Below are 24,290 nucleotides of genomic sequence, written 5' to 3' on the forward strand. Positions count from 1 at the left end.
AACACGATCAGACGTTGTCACTGCTACACTAAGGCTCTACATAAGTGCCATTGGCGCTTTGGCCTACATGGAGACGTTAGTCATGTGAACTGTAAAGTCTGTGGCCAGAGATATGGTCACACACGAGAACACTGCGTCTCAGACTGTGACAACATAGTGCTTCTTAAAGGAACAGGTCTAAACAAACCCCCATAAGAAAATGGTGCAACAACTTACTGTTGACAATACGACACCTGAAATTCTGAAACTGTATTCAGTTCTTGCATTCAGGACATAACTTTATTTCACACTGTACGTTTACGTAACGAACCAACTTTGTAATGATTTGTGTCACAGTTATCTGGCTGTTGGAGTCTGACAAAGAGTTCTTTGTGACCCCGGTAATCATTTTTTTTTTTTAACGCTATCGCTCCCAGGGAGAGCACAGGGTGCATCGTAAACAAACGCCCGTGGCCCAGAGTGAGAGTGAAACACAGACAGGAGGAGGAAGGGACGGGGGAGTTGGAGGCATGGGGATAGTAGGGTTTGGAGGTTGGAGGGTCGGTGTACTAGGAAGGGATAGTATGTGGGGTTGGGGTTTTGCTAGCCGTAGCTTCGGCCTATCATCTAACCAGTTACGCCCCCTCTACTTAAAACCCACAAGGTCGTTATCTAACACGGTATTGAGGCAGGCCGACGAGGGTACACAACTGCCTAGCCTCCAAGATAAGGACCAGGAGGGGGAGGGGGAAGGAGGGTTATTGTGGGCCAAGACAGGGAGACAGAGAGGGAGGGGAAGTGGCGCACACCACACAGATACAAAATAAGGCTCTACGCTTCGTCACAAATGAGAGATACTCCTGTATTGAGGAGAACGTAGAACAGCACTTAACGACTACAGATTCAACCCGTCGGTTCATACGTTAAGAGAAGCAGACTAGAGAGTATGGTAGAGACTTGGTGACAACGATGATGCAAAACTACAGACAACCCCGAGATCTGGACGACAGGACACACATGGATCACCCACAATTGGTTCCCTCGAAGCCTCAAAGCACTCAGTCAGGGAGGCTCCGGTCATCATCCATCGGTGAACAAAAAAGGATACAACACGAACCCATACACACCCTAAGTCTGCCGAGGGTCTACAAACAAGGCACGAAAAACACACTTCCAGATAGTCCTCTGCAGGCATCGAAAACTTACATCATATCCTTAGCCCTGTCCCACCTCTTCCTCTCCTCTTACCATCCTAGCGAAAAAAAATCACAAACCTCTGGCGGGAACACCACACACCCACCACCAACCCACGATCAATGGGGCCGACCCCCCTCGTACACGTTCTCCTGTGATCCTGTCAAAGGCCAGGCCACCGAAGGGTCGTACTGTCGTCCTCAAGGGTCGTAACGTCCCACTCGAGAGATCAAGTCACTCACCCACAGCGTGAGAGGAGGGACCATGATCGAAATGAGTCGTCGACGTGAAAAAGGAAAAAAAAAGAAAAAAATCTCCCTCCACACCAGGGGAACCATCGTGTAGACAGACCGTCCAGACGACGCCTCTCTCTCTCTCTCTCTCTCTCTCTCTCTCTCTCTCTCTCTCTCTCTCTCTCTCTCTCTCTCTCTCTCTCTCTCTCTCTCCGTTAACCTCTACTGTATAACCTTGCATGGGGGACAATACACTACCCCACGAAACCCAACCCAACCCACTACCCCATGACCTTTCCCAACATGCGGGCTCCAGAATACCACTCGTTAACATCACCAGCGACAGATGCCCCACTACCTCTACCCACAGGTGCTCCACTACCTCTATCCACAGGTACTCCACTACTTCTGTCCACAGGTGCTCCACTACCTCTATCCACAGGTGGTCCACTACTTCTATCCACAGGTGCTCCACTACCTCTATCCACAGGTGGTCCACTACCTCTATCCACGGGTGCTCCACTACCTCTACCCACAGGTGCTCCACTACTTCAGTCACAAGGGTGACCCAGGTCAGTTCACAGATGTTTGCGATCTTCGTCATCAGGTCAGGTCCTTGTTCTATTGTGCACTGTCTTAACGCCTCCGTCTCAAACACAGCCAGACTGAGTACCGTGAACTGGAAGACTTTGCAGAGAGAGAGAGAGAGAGAGAGAGAGAGAGAGAGAGAGAGAGAGAGAGAGAGAGAGAGAGAGAGAGGAGGGAAAAGACTCATTCAGGTAGGTCTCCCTGGACACACCCTGGTGAAGAATGCGGAAGCTTGAAGGTGCAGTAAGGGAAGAGACACAGCTTTAGGGTCGTAGTGCAAATGTCGTGTGTGTGTGTGTGTGTGTGTGTGTGTGTGTGTGTGTGTGTGTGTGTGTGTGTGTGTAAGTACCTATTTTTACTGTACAGGGGGACTGTCTTACACTCGTGAGGCCCCCCCATCTCTCGAGCTTTCTCAACTATCATACAACTTTTTAATCTTCTGTGGGCTGTTCACATGCACAACTTCACCATTCAGTTTGTTCCATTCATTCATTACTCATACAACAGAAGTTCTTGCTCGCATTTTCCCCTCCAGAAAAGTTTCAAGCTTAATTTCATGTTGCGTCCTCTGGATGCCCTAGCCTTACATCTTTCGAGGAACTGTTCACTGCTGAAATAGGTCATTATTCTTCCTTCCAATATGGATTAATCAAAGCCCTCCACTCCAGCCTTCCCATGTAACTCAGCTTCCTTCATGCTGGTGCTTTTCCATCAGCGCCACCTTACATCTCTTTCCTACAGTTACTTTTACCATTAATACATACTGCCTGAATGGGCGCGTCACCCCGTATTTCATGAGACAGTAAGCGCTGCCTCTCGTTAAGATGGCCAGTATTCCTCCTCCTTTGTGTGTGTGCAGGAGGCACACATCTAGCGCAGGTGATGGCACTGTACACACTTACCCTCCCAAGCTAACCTCACTGCCGCCACCAACCACCACCACCACCACCATCGCTCCAACACCTAATAACAGCGAGTTACTGTGCTCACGCCTCTGCGTCATTATCATTAGGATGAGCAGAACAATGTGTTTTTCGTTGTCCTTCCAATAAGAAAAAAAAAAAAATTAGAAATGTTTACGTGCCTATCGGCAGCAGGAATTTGCTGTACTTAGCGGTACCAGGAACATACCGTACTAAGCGGCGTTGGAACTTAACATATCAAGCGGCACCAGGACGGTACTGCACTTGGCGGAAGTACGAACTTACTGTACTTAGCGGCATCAGGAATCAACGGTACCAAACAACACCTGGAACGTACACTTCGTAACAGCAACAGTAGCTTACCGTACTCAGCGGCACCAGGATGGTACTGCACTTGGCGTCACCAGGAACTTACCGTACTTAACAGAATTAGGATGGTACTGCACTTGGCGTCACCAGGAACTAATCGTACTCAGCGGCACCAGGATGGTACTGCACTTAGCGTCACCAGGAACTAACCGTACTCAGCGGCACCAGGATGGTACTGCACTTAGCGTCACCAGGAACTAATCGTACTCAGCGGCACCAGGAACTTTAATGAACATAGCATCCCCTTGGAACTTACCCTTTTAGTACTTGTATTCGTTCTTTCTGCCACCATCCATCTGGAAGGAAAGAAATATAATGAAACATCACTTCTTGATCCATTCTATGTATATCTTTGTGAATGTACAATGAGTAGTATCACGTAAAGTAAATTACGACAGGATCAGAGAGAGACATTACGTCACAAGCTCTCCTACTTAACCAATAACAACAAACACACACACACATACACACGGACAAGCTAATTTTATTGCTACGACTCCCACTTCACATCCCTCTCCTCTATCCCTTCCTGTGACCAACGAGAGGTGAGTGGATCCTATACTACGAGGAATAACGAGGAGCGATGGGGCCAGGCAACACACACACACAGACGGAGCTCCTCCGTGAAGTGTGGCATACACACACCGTAGACTGTGGCACCGTCCACGTGAGATGTGGCAGAAGCGCGCGTCGTCCCCAACGCACCAGAGGCAATGACATAAACGAATGACTCTCTGTCCATGTCTCCGATTGGAGGAGGAAAAGGTGCAAAGTTTTCGTCTCTCTCATGACGGCATGGATAACACGGAGTAGACCCATGTATAAATAAGACCATATACACAGACACACCTCACACCTAATTTTCTCTAAAACTCTGAACCGTCTGTGTAAACACGTTCGATGACGTGAGGTAATCCTGTCTGCTTTTCTACCTAACGTGTCTGTTACGTCCTCAGCTCTGTAGTTCTTACATCACTTTCTCCGTTACTATACTTGTGTCTGTTTGTCTCTGGGTGAGACTGGCTAGTTGCTTTCAGTATCTGTGGCGTCATCCGCATGTCGATTTCTTTTTTGTCAGAGCAACACCTACGACGGGGACCTGACTCGCGTGCTGGACCACTTCCCCAAAGACCTGTAATAAGTACCTCCCTCACTGCTGGACAAGGTCCTCTAAGAGCACCTGAATTAAGTATCTCCCTCGCTACTAGACCAGGTCCCCCAGGAACACATGTAGTAGGTACCTCCCTCGCTGTTGGACCAAGTCCCCCAACAGCGCCTACATCAAGTACCTCTCTCGCCACTGGACCAGGTCCCCCCCCAGGAGCCTTACATGCACAGCGGAAATTCTAACACGACCCAAAACCACATCGGCAACCTTGACAAACAACTCACCTCCTCCCCTTCCCACCAGATCGCCTGCCTCACACCTATGTCCCCCTCCATCTGTATCCAGGACAAGGGAGGAGGAGTTCAGTCAGTCGTCCTCTCATGCAACAAGAACTCCCTGCAGCTCCCTAGCTCCTACCGGCAACAGCAAGCAGCAGCGGTAGAGGACACTATGGGTAGCATGCCCGAGGGCGTGGGGCGTGTGTGTGTGTATGTGTGTGTGTGTGTGGTGGGCGGCAGGAGGCATGCATGGGTACTACCTGGGTACTACTTGGTGACCTTCACTGGTGGATCGCCCCGCGACGCACCTAGGGAAGATGATACCCGCTACCCATTGTGTCCGCCCCACTGACTCAGATCCAGTCCCAAGGTCCTCCTGCCTGCCTACCCCTGCCTACCTTACGTAAAAATTCATGGCTAAGGGTACTTGGGTTTCATCCATAAGGAGGGTGGCGTCGTATCGGGGCAAACAGAGCTGGCCGTACCCAGGCTCCGGATGACAGCACAGTATAAACACCACCCTCAAGCCTCAACACATCTGGCTGAACGATGTCTTAAGTGATATATATTTTCTTTTTTCTACCCTCGGTGAGAACCATCTTACATTGTGATGAATGATGGTGAGAGTCAAGGTGAGTGTGATCTTTCTATGTTATATACCGGTATTCAGCAACTCTTTTATGATATACATTTTCTTTGTGTGTTTCATTACAACCTTTATCTTTCATCTATGACTTATGACTTGGTTGTGGTAACTACAAAGGGGTATAAACACGTCCATCGGGAGAGGTTCTATAAAAAAGATACAGGAAAAAATTTCATTTTTGTATTGTGTATAAATAATAACAATATATAAAAAATATTCTCTCTATACAAATCAATGTAGATGATACATATTCAAAGACCTTACATGACTAATGAGTGAGTGATGCTGGGGTCAGCAGTGAGTCAAACACAAGCTTACATTTACATTTGGAAAATGTAGTTTAATGTGACAGCCTGGGAGAGGTAGGCCTCCAAGGAGAGCGACACCATCACCAGCAGGAGTAGCGTCAGTAGAGGCCTTAGGGCCTCTACAGTGTCCTGACTGCTCCATCCCTGAGCCATCCACGACACCCCACCATAACCCACTTCGTCAGGCGGCTCACATGTGCCGCTCATTATCGAACTGCTGAGGGCCTTTGGGAGTTGGCAGGAGTCACCACCGGAGACGGTGTCTAAAGGCCTTGGAGTCGTTCTCGAGTACTCGGAGTCCGATCTTAAGTACTTATTGACGGTCCTGGAGCAACAAGGGCCGCTGCTGTCACTGTCGAAGGCCATGAAAGGTTCCATCGTAAAGGTTTTTGAATTTTTGGCGACGATAAAGAATTCTCAGTCAGTAACCACGCAGGCCCTTCAGGTCTTCAAAGTGCCTTTTTTATTTCTTTTTTTCTAAAGCAATCGTCACTGGCTTACTCCTTCAGGAAAGACGAGTCTGCAAGACAATGCCAAATCTTCTGGTTCACGCCTTTCACATATATGTATAGCACGCACAAGACACAAACCCTGTGAATCGTCGCAGTACCAATCTACATCTGGAAGACGTAGCTGAAGGCGGTGTTCTCGATGAGGTAAGTCTCAAGTACCACCAGCAGGTACAGGACAACTACGGCGGGGGCCAGCAGGATGCGGGTGTCGATGTCCTTGTTGCCAGACTCCATGACGGTGGGGGGGAGAGGACAAGGAAGCAAGACGACAGTAAGCTGCAGCCGGCACTTCTGACGGTGAGCTCTTGATGGCCAAACGAGCGTAATCGGCGCGAGACCCACTCGAGTTGTCGTCAGGATCCACAGGCTGGCTCAAGCCAACGGACAGGAGATGATAACTCAGTAGCGGGGCAGCGGGAGAGTTAGCTGTGCTCGTGAGCTGGTGAGTGTTGGTTGTGATACCCGACTCGCGGCAGCGCGGCTTTATATATCCACGGGGGGAACCCAGCCTTATCAAAGATGGGGTACCAAGTCGACATTTCAAATGCTATCTCGTGTGATTTTTCAAAGTATTTCCTGGACACAGGTACACGATGGAGAGTGTAATATCTTACCCAGTATCTCTCACTTATATAAGTGACCACTTCCGGCCCATCATGACGTCGCTGGGGCACGTCATGAGCTCATTAATACACGTTGACAGGTCTGTCATGAGAGACTGTTTAGACGTACATGTAAAGGTGCGGGTGGGGTGCGGGAGGGAGAGGGTGCCGAGTTGGGGGAGGAGGAGGAGGAGGAGGTGGGGGAGTCTGGTGCAAGGGTGTCCAGTAAACACGTACTCGCCACTGGTGCTAACCCTGCATGGGGATGTTGGGAAAAGGGGCTGGGATGACTTAATGATGACATATCCATTACCAGGTGACTAGCTGTATTACTCCATAAGGAAGTACCCACGTTTAACAGCTATGGACCAACTAATTACCGGGGAGGTGTTGACATGCCCTGCAATACAACATAAACACAGCGATATATTTACGAACGGAGCACAACTCCAGATATCAAAACGTATACACACCAGCGATCTGACCAGACGTGTCCACCTCCCAAGTCATACGAACTCGTGGAAATCGTCCATTATCATCAACCAACGGTGAAGGGAAGGAATGTAAACACTTCGTGCTCCTGTAACTTGGATGTGCGTAATTTTGGATTTAGCCTCGTGCGAGCCAGCTGTAAATGGACATAACAGTTCGCTGAGGAAGCAAAGACGACGGCATCTTGGGGGAATGAGTGGAACTGAGTGAGCATTACGAGGAAACATGGGTAATCATGATGACCATCTTAGGCGAGCAGTCAGAAATGGATCCCAAGGAATGGAAGTAACAACTTCTACCAGATGGACAGTGTTACAGGAAGTGTTCGTGGGGAGGAGAGGGTCTTGTTGTTAAGTTCGTGAGGCGGAGGTGAACGAGATGAAGGGGAAAGTGGACGTTAGTAGTCTGAGACTAAGGGAAGTCGGACAACAAAGTATCACAGAGAAACTGGATGAGGAAATACAGGCTAGGGAGGAGTAAGTGTGAGATGGTGGTGGTGAAGACAGCAGAGAAAGGGTTGGTGGACGAGGGGAAGGTTTCCATCCCTTGCGGCAGTGAGGGGGAACCTTGAAAGTGAAATGATCAATATCATAACAAATGAGAAACAATCAAGAATGTAGCAGACATGAAGAAGACGCCACGGATCGTACTTGGGGCTGAGGGACAAGCAAGAGAAGGGCGTATTCCCGTACCATCCGTGTGGTCTATGGTGGATGATGGTATGTAAGAAGGAAGGCAAAGGAGCGGAAAGGTTTCCGAAGAGGCACGTGAGTGCTCGTCGCACCTGGGCCTTCAGGAGAGAAACGAGGGAGAGGCCATCCATCCATCCGTGTTGAAATCCGATATTTACATAGAGAGCGTCCTACGAGAGCCACCTGCCGGGAAGAGTGTGATCAAGTGGTGGTGCTGGGGGGGGGGGTGAGGGATTATGTTATTGGAGAGAGAGAGAGAGAGAGAGAGAGAGAGAGAGAGAGAGAGAGAGAGAGAGAGAGAGAGAGAGAGAGAGGAACCTGTTGCCAAGGTGTTGGTGATTCCTTGCTACACCTACTTGTGAAAAGGTACATATTAGCAAGACGGACGTAGCCTCGAAAAAAGGTAAGAAGAAGGAGGAGGAGGAGGAGGGAGGGAGGAAGGAGAGAGCTTAAGGAATAACTTGTCAGTAAAAGAGATATGTGAAGTTATGAATTTCGATGTTTACAGATGGAATAGCAGAACCTCCGGAGGTGGGAGGTCATCCGAAGGGATGATATTGTTACCCCACCTGCACCATCATCTGTTGACACGACAGAGTACAATCTCGTCAAAGACCTTCTCGCTTTAAATGGAGTCCATCCTGCCCATGTTGATTGTCCTGGTGACCCAGTGATTGTCCTGGTGACCCAGTGATTGTCCTGGTGACCCAGTGATTGTCCTGGTGACCCAGTGATTGTCCTAGTGACCCAGTGATTGTCCTGGTGACCCAGTGATTGTCCTGGTGACCCAGTGATTGTCCTAGTGACCCAGTGATTGTCCTGGTGACCCAGTGATTGTCCTGGTGACCCAGTGATTGTCCTGGTGACCCAGTGATTGTCCTGGTGACCCAGAGATTGTCCTGGTGACATAGTGATTGTCCTAGTGACCCAGTGATTGTCCTGGTGACCCAGTGATTGTCCTAGTGTCCTAGTGATTGTCCTGGTGATCCATTGATTGTCCTGGTGCCCCAGTGATTGTCCTGGTGACCCAGTGATTGTCCTTGTGACCTAGTGATTGTCCTGGTTGTCCTGGTGCCCCAGTGATTGTCCTGGTGACCCAGTGATTGTCCTTGTGACCTAGTGATTGTCCTGGTGACCCAGTGATTGTCCTAGTGTCCTAGTGATTGTCCTGGTGATCCATTGATTGTCCTGGTGACCCAGTGATTGTCCTAGTGACCCAGTGATTGTCCTAGTGACCCAGTGATTGTCCTTGTGACCCAGTGATTGTCCTAGTGACCCAGTGATTGTCCTGGTGACCCAGTGATTGTCCTAGTGTCCTAGTGATTGTCCTGGTGATCCATTGATTGTCCTGGTGACCCAGTGATTGTCCTAGTGACCCAGCGATTGTCCTTGTGACCCAGTGATTGTCCTAGTGACCTAGTGATTGTCCTAGTGACCTAGTGATTGTCCTGGTGACCCAGTGATTATCCTGGTGACTCACAGTTAGTCCTCCTGAGTTGAGTGTTTATCCAAGTGGTGACCCAATTCACTAATGTCACAGGAAGATGACTCGTGGTGACTCAGACCGTTAATGTCATAAAAAAAGGTGACCTGATTATGACCACGTCCATTAGGGTTCAGGTCATGTTCTTAACAAATAGTAACCCTGGGTCCAATACCATCCAGGACACCTTCTGACCACTGGTGACCCAAGAGAATCTGACCCAGAGACCAATGGGGTCCAGGTCCACCTGCCGACCCATGATCATCCAGGAACCATAAATATTCCAGGTCGCACTGAGACCCAAGGTGACCTAGTGAGGGCCTACAGGAGGTGGGGGGGTCACGTTGTAACCCAAGGTGAGACAGTCTGACGATTGCGTAAGCCACCACTAGAACGGGAGGGTCACCCAGTCTATCATTCCTTCCTCCCCCCTGTGTGTAAAGATGTACACCTTATCTCCACCTGATGCTATACTTGGCTCATCTTATCGAGACGTACCGCGAACTCAACATGCCGGTCGCCCACTTATACCATAAATAACGATCTTTCTCTCATTCGGTTTTTTTTTTTTTTATGTAATGGTCACGTTGAGGTGGGCGGTGGGTGTGTGGGTTGGCGTTGGAGTGGGGAGGGAAAGTCAAGGTCACAATCTAGGTTCGTAGCGACACAACGGTGTATACACACATCCCTTAAGCAAGATCACCTCCCAACCTCCTCACAAGGTTCTTCATTACCGAAATGTTCTACACTGGAAGAACTGGAAAATTAAATGTATACATTACGTCCACTCCATCTTCCTTAAATGGTTTCCAGGTGTGTTATGGTTCTGGCTCTGTATACTGGTGGTTTGACCTTTTGCGAAGCTCCTCATTTCCTACGCCAGCTCGGCTTTAACACAGTCTACCTTAATCCACATGAATTACTTTATTGTACACCTTTATTCACTGGGGGCTCCAGGCTGAGAACAGAGACAGACTGACAGACAGAATGTTTTGACCGTACGACTCGTGGAGGGAGGTGCTGAATTAGCCACTGTGGTGGTGGTGGTGGTGCTAGGTAGCCACTGTGGTGGTGGTGGTGGTGCTAGGTAGCCACTGTGGTGGTGGTGGTGGTGCCAAGTAACCACTGTGGTGGTGGTGCTGAAGTAGCCACTGTGGTGGTGGTGCTGAAGTAGCCACTGTGGTGGTGTCGGTGGTGGTGCTGCCTGCCACACGGCTCACGTCGCTGGCAACGTGAGGCGGACAAGCCTGACGACCCCTCAAAAGTGAGAGGATATTGTTCCCACGCCCTACTGTTATCTGCTCTACATTCAGGGCGATACAGAGAGCAGGCATCGGGTATACATCTGTATCTCTCTCTCTCTCTCTCTGTCTGCGGGCGCATGCAGGTACTCACGCACGCACCCACACCTCATGAATGGAAGACAAACTTGGAAACCATCTCGATGCGTCACGGGGACCGATAGCACGACGGAGAGTAGTGGTAGGGAACCCCTGACCCCATCCCGGGATTTCCTAGAAGAAAAAGGAGAAAAAGATCCTCATAACAAGTCATTAACCGCAGTAAACAGATCCTGCAGTACGCCAGGGACGATCCAGTCCTTCAGTATGCCAAGTGGTGTTGGAAAACATCGAAACAAAAAGGTGTTCAGCATCATTTCAATTGGTTGTTATTATAACTCGCCGTTGACGACCGTCATGGCCCCCGGCACTAGACGGATAACCTAACCTAACCTAACCAAGCCACCAGCGGGCGGGCGTCCATCCCTAACAGCAGCGATCGTACAGAGTGTCGTACAAGAAACATAACTACGATCACGACTGTGTGGAAACCCCTTTCCCCCCTGAGCGCGGCAGAGGCGGTATCACCACTTGACCGACGCCTCAGTGCCCGTGTTATCTGGCCCTGGGTCCGCTGAGTACGGAGTTACTTCAGACGACCTGCCGATTAGCTCTCTACCTGCGCCCTGACGAGATGCTGCGCCCGTGGCAGACGTAGAGGACCAATGCCTTCCATCCCCTACGCTTGACTGAGGACCCATCGGTACATACATATACCTGCGTGAATCACACAGTTTAGCCAGATCGTAATGCACTGCCATGATGGGGAGGAGAAGAAGGAGTGTTGTTCAGTCGAGCAGTGAGGAGATTATGAGCCACTGGTTGTCAGTGGTCATACGTAAGGAGAGTGTAGAGCGTCTTCCCATGGTTACGTGAGGCGAGGTGAGGGAGGGAGGGAGGGAGGGAGCGCGTCATGTGGAGTGGCTGTGTATAGCCTCAAGTGATAAACATGAGTGGTTATAATTAGTAACCTGTCGACCCCTTGGGACTATATTTAGTGCTGTTGTGGCGATACAATCACGTCCCACTCGATAACTGGGGCTAAAAATAAATCCGTTATGTTTGTAAAGGTCACGTCGCCAGAGATAACAAATGTGCTGATGACACACACACACACACACACACACACACACACACGTCTCTCCTTCTGTCTCTGAGGACACCTTACTATGTCTCAAGGGACGACTCTACCTCCACAGACGACTACATGTTCGTCGCATGGGAATCTTCAACTCTCTAAAAATAATCTAAACACAGACTCCTGTAACGCTACGCGAGTCCTTTTATACTTTCTTGTGTTCTTTCATTTATATTCCACGTCACACCATACCACTAGACCCCCAGGTCACACCTTACCATTAGACATCAGGTCAGACCATACCACCAGACATCAGGTCACACCATACCACCAGACATCAGGTCACACCATACCACCGGACATCAGGTCACACCATAACACCAGGTCACACTATACCACCAGACATCAGGTCACACCATACCACCGGACATCAGGTCACACCATACCACCAGACATCAGGCCACACCATACCACTAGACCCGTCACACCAGACATCAGGTCACACCATACCCCCAGGTCACACTATACCACCAGACCCCAGGTCACACCAGACATCAGGTCACACCATACCACCAGGTCACATTTTACCACCAGACACCAGGTCACACCATACTACCAGACACCAGGTCACACCACACCACTAGACATTCGGTCACACCATACCACCAGACACCAGGTCACACCACAACACCAGACATCAGGTCACACCATACCACCAGACACCAGGTCACACCACACCACTAGACCCCATGTCACACCTTACCATTAGACACCAGGTCACACCACACCAGACATAAGGCCACACCACACCAGTAGACCCCAGGTCACACCACACCACTAGACCCCAGGTCACACCACATCACTAGACCCCAGGTCACATCATACCGGGACGTCCCACATCACACTGCAGGTGATAAAATCAAGAGAATCCACAAGTTATTCTGCCGACTGGTCGGCACCGCTGGGCCAGAGAGCCGATGTTTTGCCGAGCCGGTTTACTTTGATTCATTTCTATTTCATTACCGGGTTTATTCGCACGAATCTCAGTCCTGATGAGCGAAAAAGATCGAATTCACATGCAAGGAGAGAGAGAGAGAGAGAGAGAGAGAGAGAGAGAGAGAGAGAGAGAGAGAGAGAGAGAGAGAGAGGCCGCTGTCAACGTCACGATATATTCACCAGTGTGAGTGACTGATGATCATCTTGAACTCTATCTTCATGGGGTTCAAGATGATGATTCGAAGACCATACACGATCTCGCTCAACGTAAGAGCCACCGCTACGTAGGCCGGGCCATCTTTCCTTAATAAAGTTATACTGACCAAAAGACAGTTCTATCTTATCCGAAGAGATAAAAAGGTAATAATAATAATAATAATAATAATAATAATAATAATAATAATAATAATAATAATAATAATAATAATGTTGCCTTCTTACCGGCGTCGCAGTAATATATATATATATATATATATATATATATATATATATATATATATATATATATATATATATATATATATATGAACGATGTGGTAAACCGGGGTCGACGTGCTGGCAATGGATTGAACCAGGGCATGTGAAGCGTCTGGGGTAAACCATGGAAAGTTCTGTAGGGCCTGGATGTGGAAAGGGAGCTGTGGTTTCGGTGCATTATACATGACAGGTAGAGACTGAGTGTGAACGAATGTGGCCTTTGTTGTCTTTTCCTAGCGCTACCTCGCGCGCGTGCGAGGGGTGGTTGTTACTTCATGTGTGGCGGGGTGGCGACGAAATGAATAAGGGCAGCAAGTATGAATTAGGTACATGTGTATATATGTACATGTCATTGTATGTATATATATGTATACGCTGAAATGCATAGATATGTATATGTGCGTGTGTGGACGTGCACGTATATACATGTATATGTGGGTGGTTTTGGCCATTTCTTTCGTCTGTTTCCTTGCGCTACCTCGCTAACGCGGGAGACAGCGACAAAGTATAATAAATGAATAAATAAATATATATATATATATATATATATATATATATATATATATATATATATATATATATATATATATATATAATTATAGTGGCAACAAAAATATGCAGACCCTCAGGGCCATCCTCTGAGAGGTTTGATTTGCTGTCTGCATACTAAACAGGAGAGAGAGAGAGAGAGAGAGAGAGAGAGAGAGAGAGAGAGAGAGAGAGAGAGAGAGAGAGAGAGAGAGATATGAGTTACATAAAGTTACACGGACCACGCAGACCTAAGGTCCAAGCGAGGTGGTTTGTCCCGAACACCACTAGAGAAAGACGCAGTCCCCATACCAGCAGCGGAAGAAAACGGTAGCAAAGCAAAGGCTCTTCTACCCACCCACCCTCCTCCGTTCTCTCCCTCCCTCCGACCACCCGCCAGATGGGAAACAGAAAGAAATACCTTGCAAGACTAAACAAAATACCCCAAACGAAAACTGTCAGACGTTAGTCAGACGTTAGAATGAACATGTGAACATGTCAGGGAGAGAGGGAGGATTAACACACTCCATCAACCCCACCAGTACTACATAAAGCCTTTGCATAACGGACCATCCGAACGAACAGACCACCCTTCATACCACCACACTCCACAGCCACCACCAGAGGTCACTGCCGATAGGGGTGGAGGGGAAAGAAGGAGAATGCGTTCACACCAGAAGCAGGCGACGTGATAATGACAGGTCCTGCCCTCGTCCTTTTAAGTCTTTTAAGATGAAAAGATATCATGGTTAAACCTCCCAGCTGAGATCTTATCTCATAGCTCTTCACCAGGACTATCGGCATGACCTCCGGGGAGAGAACACGAAGATACGACCCCTCCATGATGACCTTTGACCCGGGTCAGGTTACCTCAGCAGTACTGCCATCAACAAAATGGGATCGAAACCGTTGAGGTCATGGGGGGGCTAAAATCAACCAGAGGAGTCGTGTACTTGATTGAAGAAAATGTAAGGCGGTGATGTCGTGTACTTGATTGAAGAAAATGGAAGGCGGTGATGTCGTGTACTTGATTGAAGAAAATGGAAGGCGGTGATGTCGTGTACTTGATTGAAGAAAATGGAAGGCGGTGATGTCGTGTACTTGATTGAAGAAAATGTAAGGCGGTGATGTCGTGTACTTGATTGAAGAAAATGGAAGGCGGTGATGTCGTGTACTTGATTGAAGAAAATGTAAGGCGGTGATGTCGTGTACTTGATTGAAGAAAATGGAAGGCGGTGATGTCGTGTACTTGATTGAAGAAAATGGAAGGCGGTGATGTCGTGTACTTGATTGAAGAAAATGTAAGGCGGTGATGTCGTGTACTTGATTGAAGAAAATGGAAGGCGGTGATTTCGTGTACTTGATTGAAGAAAATGTAAGGCGGTGATGTCGTGTACTTGATTGAAGAAAATGTAAGGTGGTGAAGAGTGGCAGTAGCAACAACCAGCCATATTGAAAAAAAAAAATGATACAAGACGTGTGAGGGAAGACCCGAACACAGACTTACGGACGAGGAAGAAAAAAAGAAGAAAAAATATGGAATTAAAACAACTGTTAGATGAGACGACACGGGCAGCTAATTAAGGCCATCCCATCAACGCTACGTACCCATTTCATCGACCGACCCCCTAGGGGTGGATGAACAGCTGGGTTGACTGTGGACCGACTGCCGTATCCAGGATTCGAACCTATGCGCTCGACCCTGGGCGGCCCGTGAATGCGTCCGGGTCGGGAACGCTAACCGCCACACCACGGTATGTGGGCCTAGAAATTATCCTCAACACCTGAAGAATTTTTTCTTTCGGGTTGGTAGATGTATCAGCTTGACGCTGTGACGGCCTTAATGACCCTGGTAGTTGATAGGTCTTAACATATAACCAACCAATCCCAGTTAGTCCACGGACAACCCAGTTTTTTTTTTTCTTTTTAAATCATTCAGATATGATCAATATACTGATAACTGACTTAGTCATGTGTGTGTGTGTGTGTGTGTGTGTGTGTGTGTGTGTGTGTGTGAGTATACACTCAGGGGAAAAAGTATATATATATATATATATATATATATATATATATATATATATATATATATATATATATATATATATATATATATATATATACACGAGGCTAAGAGACGAGACAATACGAAGTTAAATCTCACTCCCAGTAAGAAACAAGCAGTTATAACACACACACACACACACACACACACACACACACACACACACACACACACACACACACACATTAGACAGGTTGACAGTTATACATATACAGGTCATGAGGGAGGTAAAGAGTGAAGAGGAACGCATCAACTTACAAGGAGACTTGACGAACTCAAAACGATGATCCGATACTCGGCTGATGATATTCAGCCTCGGGTAAATACAAAAAAAAGTAATGAGGATGAGACACAGTGAAAAGCAGGCATCACTACGAATGCTACAGAGCTGGAAATAAAGTGCACGGGATGCGGTGCGTGAGAGGGACGTGGGAGTCGACACTCTAACCTGTCATTAGAGCTCCACTTTAGGAGAAGTAGTAAAGGAGACAAACGAATCTGCTTGACTAGTGTCAGCACTGCATTCAAGTATCATTAGGAGGAGGAAATATTCAGCTGTTCACGTCGTACCCTGAGCCAAAACTAGAATGAGCTTCTTCATTTTGATCACCGAGCTTCAAGAAACATAAAGATATAACGTAGGTTCATAGGAAGGCAACAATGATGGTATCGGATTTAAGAGAACTAAGATACAACGAGAGATTAATGGCCATCATTTTGTCCATCACGGAAGAGAGAAGATTAAGGGGGAGGTCTGTCCACAACTTGTGTGTCTGTCGACCAGTCTCTTGACGTTAGTAACGAACAATTCTTCGAAAGTTAAGGCGCAGCGAGATTAAGATTCTCCACACGTACCGTGCAAATACGTAATTACTCAAGAGATGGACACAGATACATAAACATACAGAGACAGGCAGACATATTTTACACACACACACACACAAAGACCAACAGATACACTCTGGTGTATGAGACGAAAACCAGAGAATACATCTTGAGATCTGGGCCACATACTTTCTCTTACTTTACTTTCCTGACAAGGAACTCCATCGATTTAGTTTCGGCAGTGCTTAGAAAACTGGCGACGTCCACTAGATAGGACCACAAGTCAAACAGCGTGCTGATGATGTGTCTTTATCTGAGTGAGGTGAGGAATAAGTGTTCAGCGTCTTCACTTTTATAAGCGAATCTTGGGTGTGAGAGTCCTGTTGTTTTTAGTGATGCAGAAATTGGTTGGTGTCTCGGACGTAAACGAGAAAGTGTCACTCGTACATGACTGGCGAACGTACATTCAGTTGGATATACGTATGTCTGGTTGGGTAGAATTTACGACTGGGTAGGAAAAGCGGTTTTTTAAAGCTTGTCAAGTCAATGACGTGTATATGTGCTTCATCAGTATGGCATTGATTGAGGGAGGGAGATAGGGGATTTATTTCCTAGTTACAAAACTGGTGCCAATAATGCTCCAGATGGCCTCTTGTTTGTTTATGGTCTTTATGTTGGCGTTTGTGGTATGAATGGAGATGTACGTGCGTGTGTGTCGCATATGATGCCTGGCATGGATGGAGTTCTGCTATGTGGAACCGGCTGAAAATGCGGGGTTATGGGGAGGGTGTAAGTTTAATTCGTGCTTGTCTGGGGTCGAGACGGTGACAGTGGATTTCTCTGGCGTTGTGTTTTGAGATGGGCCAATGCTCTATACAATGTAATGTGGCATACTTGGGTACTCTCAGACTGATGTTATGTTTTGTGAGTTTATCTGCATATGATGTGAATTTTACAGAGTCATCTGCGAGAGGTGATGGGAAGTCATGCAAGAAGAGGGCTGGAGAAAAAAAATAAAAAACCTGCTACATGGGGAACTCCACTGCAGAGTTTGAGGGTGATGGAGGTGAAACCCTTGTGAACGACTCTAGCTTGTTGGCCAGCCATGAAATTGGCTAACCACATTTTTGTCACGGTTGCGGAGGATGGTGTCACGTATCTTTAGTGTGAGGGTGTGTCGAGGAGGAGTGTCAAATGCTTTGTTGCTATCTATTGCAACTAATACTGTGAGGGAGGGAGGGAGGTTGTGACTGACTGAAGCCATATCCAGGATCTCTTATGTGGGATCCATGTATAGTGTAATAGTGAAGCGCTGTATGGCTGAAAGAGAAACATGGTGTTTGAACTCTCTTTTGGGGATCAGCAGTGTTACGGGGCGATAGGATGTGGGAAACGACAAAAACAGACATACTTTAAGGCTCAGCAATAGTGTTAAATACACGCACCGTAGGGTATGAGACAAAAGAAGTATAACAAACACACTCTGGGATACGATTAAAACAAACACATCCGCATAAGTAAGGGAAAGGAACAAATGTACTTCGTAGTTTTTCTCTAAGTCTCCTTCTCCTTCTTCCCCCCGCTCTACACATTTTTTCCTCCCCTGAAGTACATCATAAGAGAATGAAAAATGTTGGAGAGGCAACTGACATAGAGAGCCAGTCCATCCTGTTGTAAACAGAGGATGTAAAAATCTCGCTATCGTTGCAACAAACGAGTGTCTTGCACAAAGTCCAACAACTTACTCATTTATTATTTGAAATATCTGCGCGGCATGTGACACGCAATTCCTAACGAATTTCTAGAACGATCCAACGTTTAAACGGTCGTTATTCTAAGCGAGTATGGCACAATTGATCAATATATTTCAATCTGTTATAAGGAACACAAGATATGCGCAAAGGATCATCATGAAAAAAGAAAATTTTACATTACGAATACGATGGCAGGACCGGAGCCGCGCGGTTTGACTGCTTGCTTACGGTGTCTTCAGCTGCTGGCTGTGGTTATCCACACACACTTCCCCCTCTTTTTTTTTTTTTTTGCCGGTGAAGAAGTCCAAAATGCCACATGAATCACGAGGAGAAACACTCTCCCGTTCTATAAAACACTAGTAAGGAAAAGACCCGATATAAACGATTACGTACGATAACAGACATCCAGCATTTTGAGCAAATGTTGCCATATGAAGTTGCCATATCACAAAGTGGCATTTCAGTATATATATATATATATATATATATATATATATATATATATATATATATATATATATATATATATATATATATATATATATATATGCACTTACCATGCATACTTTCTTGTAATAAAAAGAATTGATAAACACTGGTAGGTTAAATTCATCGTAAACACCGCTAGTATACTGAAAATCAGTTACAATCGACATTTGTAACCCATATACCACTTGGATGATATGATCTGTAAACCCTGCTCCTATATCTTAGGTTCCAAAGCTAAAAGTGGGAAAAAAAGATGAACCATTAAATGTTATAGTAAATGAGAGAGAGAGAGAGAGAGAGAGAGAGAGAGAGAGAGAGAGAGAGAGAGAGAGAGAGAGAGAGAGAGAGAGAGAGAGAGACCCACATATCTACCGTACATTAATACGAAGATATGCCCCTTTTTGCTGAGGTAATATAGTAGGAATAAGAGGCTCCTGATATGAACTCTTAACCTTCACTTCCTGCCCGGCGGTGCTTAGGAAGCCGGCCACGTCCAACGGGTGAGACCACAAGTCATAAAATGTGGCGATGTTGTGTGGATATCTATTTAAGGAAGCAACTGAGCAATCAGGCTTCAGGGTTTGTGTGGTTTCATCGTGAGCATGAAGGTTCTTGTGATACGTTCAAATTGTGTTTGCACAAATGCTGGAGCGATGAGTGGCGTGCACAGAAATAGTAACTCGTATATATATGTATGGGGGGAGTGGACTCTCCCATGGACGCAAGATTGGTGAGGTGAGGTAGTGTTCGAATTTGAGAGGATGGCTGTTTAGCATACGTATGTTCTGTCATTTTCGTGTCTGTCGACAATCAGGAGGTCTGAAGTACGAAACTGGGGTCATTTTCTTTTATTATCTCTACTTGAACGTTGGCGATGTGAGGTATCTAAAGCGGTGTTGCGAAGACCTGAGTGCCGAGCAGGTTGAGGTGGGATTGTACCGGGAGAATTTTTGTTTAACTGCGCAGCTGTTGTGTGTTTGTGGTTGCTCGACAACCAGTGATTGTTCAGAGAGACGTGTTGTGTGTGGCTTATTATCATTATTATTATTATTATTATTATTATTATTATTATTATTATTATTATCCATACCACGAGGTATCCAAAGTCTCGTTACAGAAATTCCCGCTTCGAAGGAGTCCATCCACAGACACTGTTACTGAGTGCAGCGCAGCTTTTGGAGCTGCAGAGGCCCCTGGATTAAGGGTCTTGAGGTAGTGACGTGTCTGTCGTGTCTTTCATCGACAGACGATGATACAACCTCCCTGTAGGTGGCCCTTCCTTCACTCTCGGTGTAACTTCAAGCAGGTGGAGTCCGGCAAAGTATATATATATATATATATATATATATATATATATATATATATATATATATATATATATATATATATATATTATCTACATACATCGTACACATTCGTCATTTCCCGCACTAGCGAGGTAGCGTCAAGAACAGAGGACTGAGCCTTAGAGGGAAAATCCTCATTTGGCCCCTTTCTCTGCTCGACTTACAAAGCCAGATATACTTCTAATATGAGAGTATAAATAACGGTAATATTTTTTAACTACTAGAGTAAACATGATGATATACCACCATTACTTAACAGAACGTTGGTACATGCTGCCAGGGTAAGTATAAGGATATAACCCTACTGGGAAAAAAAAAAAAAATAGTGGTTATCTTTTACTAGTGCAGACATTACTGGATGGAGTCTGTCCTGTGATTAACTAAAACCCAAGTGACAGAAAGACATCCCGGAGTACGCCCCCTTAGCGATGAAGGACATATTAGAATATTGGCCCAAATGATACGACTACTTCATCAAATATCGAATGACATATCGGTACTGCAAAATAGTGAAAGAAAATGTTCTTACAAGAAATATTCGGGTTTATATCTCCCAACTGAAGACATTAGGATATAATAACAAGCTTCCTGAAGATGCTAAATAGGGGAACATGTCCATCCTGGCGATCCTGGATATAAATGGGTAATACGTACCTCCAAAGACATACTGGAGACTCTGTCCCTAGTGCTGGAGGGAGATAAAAGAAAACGGAAGACGTACCCAGATCATTGCAGTAGATATGTGGACATTAGCCTTTCGATAAGATGTGCACCACCTGGGTATATTGTACCGCACGAATATTGTGAATATCGCTCTTGCTCCTATGAATATCGTATTAGTTCTGAGTGATAATGAAGATATCTGGTCCGTCCCCTGGGTTCTCTCAAGATGACCTCAGCTCCTGAGGTTAAAACTTACGGAAAAATTAGAACTAAACCTGGCATTACACAGACACACATACAAACACACACCTGTCTGAGTAGATGGAAAGTATATATATATATATATATATATATATATATATATATATTCCTGGGGATAGGGGATTAAGAATACTTCCCACGTATTCCCTGCGTGTCGTAGAAGGCGACTAAAAGGGGAGGGAGCGGGAGGCTGGAAATCCTCCCCTCTCGTCTTTTTCTTTTTTTAATTTTCCAAAATAAGGAACAGAGGGGGGCCAGGTGAGGATATTCCACAAAGGCCCAGTCCTCTGTTCTTAAACGCTACCTCGCTAACGCGGGAAATGGCGAATAGTTTAAAAGAAAAAAAGATATATATATATATATATATATATATATATATATATATATATATATATATATATATATATATATATATATATATATATATATCGTCCAAATGCCTCTCTCTTCTCTTTCACTAATACTCTTACTTCTTCATCCCACCACTCACTACCCTTTCTAAACAGCCCACCTCCCACTCTTCTCATGCCACAAGCATCTTTTGCGCAATCCATCACCGATTCCCTAAATACATCCCATTCCTCCCCCACTCCCCTTACTTCCATTGTTCTCACCTTTTTCCATTCTGTACACAGTCTCTCCTGGTACTTCCCCACACAGGTCTCCTTCCCAAGCTCACTCACTCTCACCACCTTCTTCACCCCAACATTCACTCCTCTTTTCTGAAAACCCATACTAATTTTCACCTTAGCCTCCACAAGATAATGGTCAGACATCCCTCCAGTTGCACCTCTCAGCACATTAACATCCAAAAGTCTCTCTTTCGCACGCCTGTCAATTAACACGTAATCCAATAACGCTCTCTGGCCATCTCTCCTACTTACATAAGTATACTTATGTATATCTCGCTTTTTAAACCAGGTATTCCCAATCATCAGTCCTTTTTCAGCACATAAATCTACAAGCTCTTCACCATTTCCATTTACAACACTGAACACCCCATGCATACCAATTATTCCCTCAACTGCCACATTACTCACCTTTGCATTCAAATCACCCATCACTATAACCCGGTCTCGTGCATCAAAACCGCTAACACACTCATTCAGCTGCTCCCAAAACACTTGCCTCTCATGATCTTTCTTCTCATGCCCAGGTGCATATGCACCAATAATCACCCACCTCTCTCCATCAACTTTCAATTTTACCCATATTAATCGAGAATTTACTTTCTTACATTCTATCACATACTCCCACAACTCCTGTTTCAGGAGTATTGCTACTCCTTCCCTTGCTCTTGTCCTCTCACTAACCCCTGACTTCACTCCCCAGACATTTCCAAACCACTCTTCCCCTTTACCCTTGAGCTTCGTTTCACTCAGAGCCAAAACATCCAGGTTCCTTTCCTCAAACATACTACCTATCTCTCCTTTTTTCACATCTTGGTTACATCCACACACATTTAGGCACCCCACTCTGAGCCTTCGAGGAGGATGATCACTCCCCGCGTGACTCCTTCCTCTGTTTCCCATTTTAGAAAGTTAATACAAGGAGGGGAGGATTTCCGGCCCCCCGCTCCCGTCCCCTCTAGTCGCTTTCTACGACACGCGAGGAATACGTGGGAAGTATTCTTTCACCCCTATCCCCAGGGATAATATACATTTGGACGATTTGTGCAGGGAAAAAATGCAATTGAGTGGGAGAAGTATAAAAGAAAGAGACAGGAGGTCAAGAGAAAGGTGCAAGAGGTGAAAAAAAGGGCAAATGAGAGTTGGGGTGAGAGACTATCAGTAAATTTTAGGGAGAATAAAAAGATGTTCTGGAAGGAGGTAAATAGGGTGCGTAAGACAAGGGAGCAAATGGGAACTTCAGTGAAGGGCGTAAATGGGGAGGTGATAACAAGTAGCGGTGATGTGAGAAGGAGATGGAATGAGTATTTTGAAGGTTTGTTGAATGTGTCTGATGACAGATTGGCAGATATAGGGTGTTTAGGTCGAGGTGGTGTGCAAAGTGAGAGGGTTAGGGAAAATGATTTGGTAAACAGAGAAGAGGTAGTAAAAGCTTTGCGGAAGATGAAAGCCGGCAAGGCAGCAGGTTTGGATGGTATTGCAGTGGAATTTATTAAAAAGGGGGGTGACTGTATTGTTGACTGGTTGGTAAGGTTATTTAATGTATGTATGACTCATGGTGAGGTGCCTGAGGATTGGCGGAATGCGTACATAGTGCCATTGTACAAAGGCAAAGGGGATAAGAGTGAGTGCTCAAATTACAGAGGTATAAGTTTGTTGAGTATTCCTGGTAAATTATATGGGAGGGTATTGATTGAGAGGGTGAAGGCATGTACAGAGCATCAGATTGGGGAAGAGCAGTGCGGTTTCAGAAGTGGTAGAGGATGTGTGGATCAGGTGTTTGCTTTGAAGAATGTATGTGAGAAATACTTAGAAAAGCAAATGGATTTGTATGTAGCATTTATGGATCTGGAGAAGGCATATGATAGAGTTGATAGAGATGCTCTGTGGAAGGTATTAAGAATATATGGTGTGGGAGGAAAGTTGTTAGAAGCAGTGAAAAGTTTTTATCGAGGATGTAAGGCATGTGTACGTGTAGGAAGAGAGGAAAGTGATTGGTTCTCAGTGAATGTAGGTTTGCGGCAGGGGTGTGTGATGTCTCCATGGTTGTTTAATTTGTTTATGGATGGGGTTGTTAGGGAGGTAAATGCAAGAGTCCTGGAAAGAGGGGCAAGTATGAAGTCTGTTGGGGATGAGAGAGCTTGGGAAGTGAGTCAGTTGTTGTTCGCTGATGATACAGCGCTGGTGGCTGATTCATGTGAGAAACTGCAGAAGCTGGTGACTGAGTTTGGTAAAGTGTGTGGAAGAAGAAAGTTAAGAGTAAATGTGAATAAGAGCAAGGTTATTAGGTACAGTAGGGGTGAGGGTCAAGTCAATTGGGAGGTGAGTTTGAATGGAGAAAAACTGGAGGAAGTGAAGTGTTTTAGATATCTGGGAGTGGATCTGTCAGCGGATGGAACCATGGAAGCGGAAGTGGATCATAGGGTGGGGGAGGG

General features: G+C 46.1%; 1 protein-coding gene across 2 annotated transcripts in view; it reads right to left on the reverse strand.

Annotated features, from left to right (window-relative positions):
• The window catches only part of LOC139746021 (rho GTPase-activating protein conundrum-like), a 361,826-nt gene that overhangs the window by 37,429 nt on the left and 300,107 nt on the right, over positions 1–24,290 (reverse strand). For both annotated transcript variants that reach the window (XM_071656821.1, XM_071656822.1), the window contains exon 3: positions 3,543–3,582. The gene's annotated coding sequence lies outside the window, so the exon portion shown is untranslated. The remainder of the gene's footprint in view (positions 1–3,542; positions 3,583–24,290) is intronic.

This window comes from Panulirus ornatus, chromosome 63, assembly GCF_036320965.1.
Source record: "Panulirus ornatus isolate Po-2019 chromosome 63, ASM3632096v1, whole genome shotgun sequence".
NCBI classification, from domain to species: domain Eukaryota; kingdom Metazoa; phylum Arthropoda; class Malacostraca; order Decapoda; family Palinuridae; genus Panulirus; species Panulirus ornatus.